Source organism: Miscanthus floridulus, chromosome 5 (assembly GCF_019320115.1).
Source record: "Miscanthus floridulus cultivar M001 chromosome 5, ASM1932011v1, whole genome shotgun sequence".
In the NCBI taxonomy this organism is placed as follows: Eukaryota; Viridiplantae; Streptophyta; class Magnoliopsida; order Poales; family Poaceae; genus Miscanthus; species Miscanthus floridulus.
In genome coordinates this window covers 110,509,608-110,517,110 of record NC_089584.1, presented here as the reverse complement: position 1 = coordinate 110,517,110, position 7,503 = coordinate 110,509,608, and positions in this window count along the sequence as shown.

Genomic DNA, 7,503 nt, shown 5'->3' with positions numbered 1-7,503 from the left:
CTCTGACCAGTGGGGCATGAGGTAGAATCATGCAGGCCATAGAAACAACAATAGACTCAATGACCCTAACTTATTACTAATATCAATGGGGCATGAGGTAGAATCATGTAGGTTGTAATACAATAATAAGATCATAGGGCTAACACATCTTTCAACCTATCGCTACTTCAACGATCTCGTGATGCAAACTGTTCGTGAAAATGCTCGATGTCGGCTAAAACAGCTGATTCAGGCATAGCGCACAGTTAAGGTCATGCCCTCTTATGAACAGATCTACCAAATAACGATCCCCACTCCATGGTGCTAATAGTGGGGTGTGAGGCAGAATCATATAGGTCATGATAACGGGCCATGGAACGGTTTTCGCTAGCCAATAGATCTACTCAAGATTAAACATGCCTTAACCGGACACTATGCACAATCAAGATTGATGTAAAACAGCCGATAAAATATAACTCATCATTTAAAGTGCAGATTAGATCAGTTTAGATTAACAAACGATGGGTTAAAAAGGATATAAGGCCGATCTAGATCAATCCCAATCGGGCGAAGTGATATTGCTATAATTAAATAGATAATGAAAGCAATAAGCAATATCGGTAACTTAATGAATCTATCCAAAGGAATGCCACCCTTAGATAGAGCCGATAACTTGACCTTAATCTAGTTCGAGCAGTGGAGGTCGACCAGATCAATGCAGTCATACTTGAAATAGATAAGAGTCGATAACTAACTTATACTAGAGTCGCAGCAGAGGTCCACCAGATCGATGTAGCTGTATAAACAGAGGTATAAGCCATGATGGTACTTATAGACAAGCAATGGAGGTCGACCGGATCGATGTAGCCGTACTTGCTGAAGAACTCACCAAGATCTACTCTACTCCTACTCCTAAGGGGCGACCAGAGCCAAAAAAGTAGCTTGTATTTGATTAATTGTGTCTTGTTATAATAGCCGAGGGTTTATATTTATACCCTGGGCTGATAAGAGTCCTAAACGAACATGACTAGATAACAAAAAGAAATATAGATACATGGACTCTAACTTTCCTTATGCAGAGTCCTTACAGATGAAGCTTCCTTGTCTGATACATGTCCTTGTTTCTTTCATCCTGATATGCACCTGGACGTCATGTCTCTCTTAAATATATTAAATATCCCTTAATTAGGAGACTTTCTTGCTTTTGACATCATCGGTCGATCTCTTCCTTTCTAGGATAAGCTTACCAAATTTTGGTGTAAACATAGGCCCCCTAGTTGAAGTATGAGTTTTCATGCTTCAAAACTATTTTGATCCGATGGTCTTCTTTTCCCCAGCGATGACATTTGATCGCAATCATTGAAAGCTACATCGGCTCCATCTTCTTTTTTATCTTGATAACTTCAAAATTGATATTTCTCTGCATCTCCATTCATCTACTTTAGTTGATTAGGAGCTGGCCCCTGAGTTCAATCATAGCAATACAAGTTAACCAGCAATACAAAAATATGCTGCATAAAAGTTCAGGCATTCTAGCCGATAGTCTTCTTCCAAGGAGCCGATGAATTTACTAGCAGCGATATTACCTTATTCCAAGCCTCACCTACACATGTGAACTTTAAAGTCTCTACCATACCATCCTGGGTGGTTGAGGAATGGAACAAATTAGAATCCAGTCATCCTCACTTCCCCTGCTCAGAAAACTTAGGTTTTTGAAAGATTTTCAAACTAAAACATAGCTTTGCTCCTCAAATGATTCTCTCGGATCGCTCAATGTGTATAGTCCCTTGTCAAAGCATTGTTTGTCTCTTCTTATCCTACTTGTAAAAGCTTATGTGGAGTTTTAGGTAGGGATAAAATATGTAGCATATCTTGCATATATTGTAAGGTCAAATCTCAGAACTAAGGAGAGAAATGTCATACTCTTAGATCAAGATGTGCATGTACGTGGAATATTTGGTGGCTAACCTAATTCTACTATGCTCTTTGAAATATATTTCTCTCTTATGGAATATTTTTGTGAGAACATGGGCTAGCTTTTCTCATCTTTTTCTTCTTTTCCCCCTTTCCTTTTTTTCTTTTAACTTTGGACATCTTTTGTGTCCATCATTTTATATTTTTGCATAACCCATGTCTCTTCTTACAACAACTTTTGAGAGAAATATTATCAAGAACTTGGAGCATTTATTCTAATAAAATCTAACATATTTTGTCGTCTCCTAGTGTAGGAGCAGAACATTTTGAGGTGGATGAAAAATATGTTTTTTCGTACTTCTAGTATAGAAGCAGCACATATATATGGCGTGTACGTGATCTTGATCTGGGGAACATAATAAATCTCTCAACAAGGGTCAACAAGACTCGACAAAACTCAACGTAGAGCAAGCAGCTTATGTGGAAGGTTTTTCATGAGACTAATATATGGCTCTAGTAGGAAATTCAACATCATTGAGGAGATAAGCTATTGATTTTGAAGTTTTTGTAAGAAAATTTCCCAAGTACTTTGCAAAAGAAGCAAGGTTTCTTTCATCATACCATATCTCATTCATCAACTACTTAGATAGCATGCTTTCCCTATGATAGATTATTCACAAGTGATAGGAAAAGCAAGGAATAAAGAATATGTGAGCCAAGCATAGAAGAGTGTGTACCTCATATCTATGTATACGCTTCTCCACTTAAGCCAATGAGCATCTCCACCAAATTTTATCTTGACATCGGTTGTTGTTCTTGCAAATTTGGTCACATCGGCTGTCTCTAATGACTCAATAGATTCCATAGATTTTTCATTGTCAGTGTGTATACAACTAGCCCCAGATTGCTCTTCAGTTAATGCATGCTACTCTTCATCATGGCTGAACCATTTATATTCTTGGTTGCAATTTGCTGGACCTATTACCAACAAAGTAGGAATCGGCCTTTCCTTCTTCAAAGATTTTCATTTTTTTGAACTAGAGGCGATATCTTTCTGGTACCGGCTATTAGAGCCGATGACTAAATGAATCGGCTATCAAGAGTTGATCAAATGCTAGGATAATATCCCTTTAAATATTTTTCATCGATCGCTATTGACAGGCTCTACCAGAATTTTTTAGACCAACGGTTAAATGATCGATCAATCCAGGCCAAACATCTCATTAAGCAAAACAAAACTTCCTTTAATAGATCTATTAATTTTGAATTGCACTTATGATTTGACTTAGCGTTCGCATACGTTGGCCTAAGCCTATCTCTAGGACCAATGCTTATTCCTCCTTTAATCCAATGGCCGACGTAGAGCCATGACTTTTCTACTAAAACAAACTCTCAAAGCCGATCGTTTGCATCGGCTGTTGGCTTTTATTGTGTCGTAGAACCAACCAATTTATAAGAGTACAAGTACAATGGCAGCCCGCAAGCGGTCGCACTGTCATACTTGAACCCATATAAACCCGATAGTCCGTCGAGTACCACGATGGGTCTCGATAAACGATTTACAACAACCAAGATCGTACATGATTCAACATACATGTCACAATTACATAAAGTTCACAGATACATTTCCATCATCAGAGTATGAAACAAAGTTATTACAAACCAAGTTTAATGGATAAAAGCGGAAGCAAATTAAGTTTGAAAGTAAAGTTTCCAACATAGTTTAATACAGTGCCAACATACGATCATAGTCCACAAAAGCATGTAGAGGGGTTAATAAAGAAGCCTGCCCAAGGCTTACTCCTCATCCACAGCGGGATAGAAGCAACTCTTGCAATAACCATGATACACAGTGCCATCTGCAACAATGGGAAATAAAACCCTGAGTACGAGAAAGTACTCAGCTAGACTTACCCGTCATAAACCAGAAATAAAATGACTCCAAGGATCATGCAAGGCTATATAAGTGGATGTAGCTTGACAACATTTTGCATAAAAGGCGATTAACTCAGTTATACAATTATAATGCTGTTATCAAGTTAATTATGACTATCCATCTCTAAATTAGCAACTATCCTAGTGCCAAACATGTGGTATATCATTTTAAGAGCATACACTAGTAACCATAGCCGGTATTGTAAATTCATGTTCATTCGAACCATCATGTTCCATAATACAGTTACTACGATGCTGGAGCTAGCCAAGTTTCTCACTATCCGGGAGAGACGGCTGATTCGAATCGATTTCAACTAGCTGGGAATTTATTCCTAACACAAACCCAGGCAGACCCGATCAACGGTCACCTTAGGTCACCTTTGGTACAACTCAGGTCCACATTTCGTGGGTTCGTACCGTGCCGCACAATCGGGGACACCAAATGCCTAGGACATTCAGGCCTAGCCTGCCCTTGGGCTCAGTCTGGCTCCCTGCAAGGAGCGCACAATAGAACGGGGCCCGGCCTGAGTTGAGCTACTCGGCTTCGCGGTCGGAATGAGTTATTCCGGCCAGCTAAGTGATAGGCATGCGTTCAATCTTGTCAGAAGTTCCAACAACGGTACGGTCCTTGATCGGCACAGACAGAATCACATGAGTCAACCTACACATAGACTCCTGCCCGGCCTCGATTTATATTACCCCATGGTTCTTTTCCACGATAGCAAATATAGCCAACCGTGCTTCGGTATCCACCTATATCTCGCAGGTGACAGGAAATCACCCGACTTCTACCGGTCTAAGCATGGCTAAGCATATATTCGATCCTGGACCTACACAGGGTTAAAGGTGTATATATCTGGACAAGGAATTTATATGCATCAAGTGGTTCCAATCAACTCTTATAACCTAATGCATCAATCATAAGGACTTGAGTAATATTTTGTAAAATACTGGGAGACTTAGAATGCTCCGGGGCTTGCCTTTCAGAAAGGAAGTGGGGCGGTGATCAGGGCACTCCAGAAGCTCTTCTGGGTTCTGCTCCTCGCCTTCAGGAGCTGTGGCTTGAGGAATCTCCTGCTGGTCCCCTTCCTCTCCTTCGTCGAACTCCAGCAACGTTATCTCTTCCATCGATCCTAGATGCATGAATATGGCATAAGATATTACGAATGCATACATGCCGACAAGTATAGTATGATGCTATATGAAGAATGCATTCTTGTAAGTATTCTTAACAGCATGTTGTTAAAGTAATAACAAGTGTTTCACATTTTACTGAGTATGTGCATATCTCTTCTTAATTACTAAATCAAACACTTCAACAATTCATTTACTACACTACAAAATAGCAGCTACTTGTTTTACTCATAACTGAAGTTCTACTTATCCAAATGTGGTGATCTTAGACTTTCTGGAAATCTTATAAATTTATCTACAACTTTCCTTTAATACTCTCACTGTGATTCAGTAGTTAAATTGGGCAAACAAATCACTCAATCAAATATGTCCAGAAAGTAAACCTTTCGGACAGCAAACTTGCAACAGCTAGAACTCGAAAACCCTAAGTCCTATGACTGTGAAAATTTAACACCAGGTAGATTAGCAAGTTATCTACAACTTTCTTATTAACAAGTTTTACTGTAGAGACCATTATCTATATGAAATCATCTATGCGATCAAAACTATACATGCAGTCTTGTATTCGAATGATAAAGCGATAATTAGTCATTTGTATACAATCAATGGCTTCTAAATTTTACCACTGACATCAACAGTTACTATGCATCATAAGAACCATAGAAAACATCATGCTTAATCACAATCTAATTATTTCAATGCCTTTCTTATTTTAATTAAGTAATTAGGGTAAATAATAAACATATACCAAATGTGCATCATAAATTCTTAAAAATCTTAGCAGTGGTTTACTAATAGCTACCAATAGACTACTATAAAAGTTTCATTCCATTTTAGCAAGTAAAACAACCTACACAAAAATGACAAGGCATAAAGGCTTAAAATAGCATAAATAGAAAACCCTAGTGAAAAGTGTCAAGCAATAATTTTATATTTTTCTTAGCATCCATATGGTACTAGGACAACCTCCAACAAATTTCATGAATATTGGATTCATAAATAATTTATAAAAATTCATACAAGGATTACCTAATTATAAAAGGAAAATCTATAACTACAAATCCATAGATGCACTGACCCTCAAATTTTTACCAGAGCTTATACTTGTCAGAAACTAGCTCACCACATAAATTTCATAATTTTTGGAGCACAAGAACTCTAGATATAAAATAAACAAGTTTACATATATTTAAAACACATTTCAAGTTTCAATTTAAATCTTCCAGAAATTCTACTACAAATGCTAATATCATATTTTTCATAAATACTACACTTCCTAAGGAACACTACAAAATTTGGTTCACAAATTTTGGATCTCTATAGCTCAAATTATAAATTTTCAAAGTTGCACACAAAACTAAAATAAATGAACTGTCTTTTGAAACGGTGTCGCTGACAGGCGGGGTCCGCGCTTCAGACGGGCCAGCGTGTCAGTGACGGCAACAACAGAGGAGACGTCCGGACCGGCGGTTTCTCGCCGACGGTGAGCTCGCCAGCGGTAGCGACTACACCTACTCAATCTACTCATCTGTCCGCATCGGTGGTGGTCTTTGCATGGTCGGAAGAAGCACGGAAGCACCTCACCGACGACCATGGCGGGCGGTGGCGATGGCACGGCGGTACGCCGGCCAACTCTGGCCAAGTCTCGGCAAAGCGATGGTTTCCTAGTCTATGGGGAGGTCCAACAGAGCTTAAGGAGGCGACTACGATGCGGTGGATGCTACGGTTGAGCTAGGCCACATGCACCGCGGCACGGCGGAGCTCTGGCGGTGACGCACCTGCGGTGGCGCAACGCGAACGGCGGCTTACCTAAGGCACGTTTGCGTTCGCTGCAAGGTGGAAACGGTGGAGAAGGGTGAGGCAGAGCTGCAAGCGTGACCGATTGGGAACTGGGGCAGCGGTGAACACAGGCGAGCTCAGCAGAGCAGCAGCGGCAGCAATGGCGACGGCGGCTGCTGCGATGGCTGCGCTATGGCGAAGGAGAAAGCCAGAAATGAAAATGGGAGCGCGGGGCAGTGCGGGCGAGCGCGGGGCTTGTTATAGTGCACTCTGGCCCGTCGTGGCCGCGCTGGGCAGGGCGTCGGCGACGCGTGGCCATCCTCGCGTCCACACGGCGCGCAAGCTCCGCGACGGTCGGCCACCAAAGAACGGGCAATTTAGTTCGTCAGTGCCCCATCAAACGCCTGACAACATGATTTCGTGAAGCTCGATCTTCGAATTTGTGATGAATTAGCGCACATAATCTATACCAAAGTCGTAGCCCTACATACCAGCTCCAAATCTTGTTTAGAACTCAAGCCTTGAATCTCAACCAAACTCGAGTTATATCATCTCAAAGTGACGCCTGTCAGCACTGTCAGAGCATAAGACTTAGAATATTTCGCTAAGTGTTGAAAACAGTGACTTGATGATTTTGTGAGCCTAATTCAAGCATGTTAGGAGCTAAACCAGTCAATGACCCAAAAATAAAAGTTGTTCCTCTTGCCAAATACTACAACTTTGCTTTAGTGACCACCTCCATGCAAGGTCTCTATCACATAG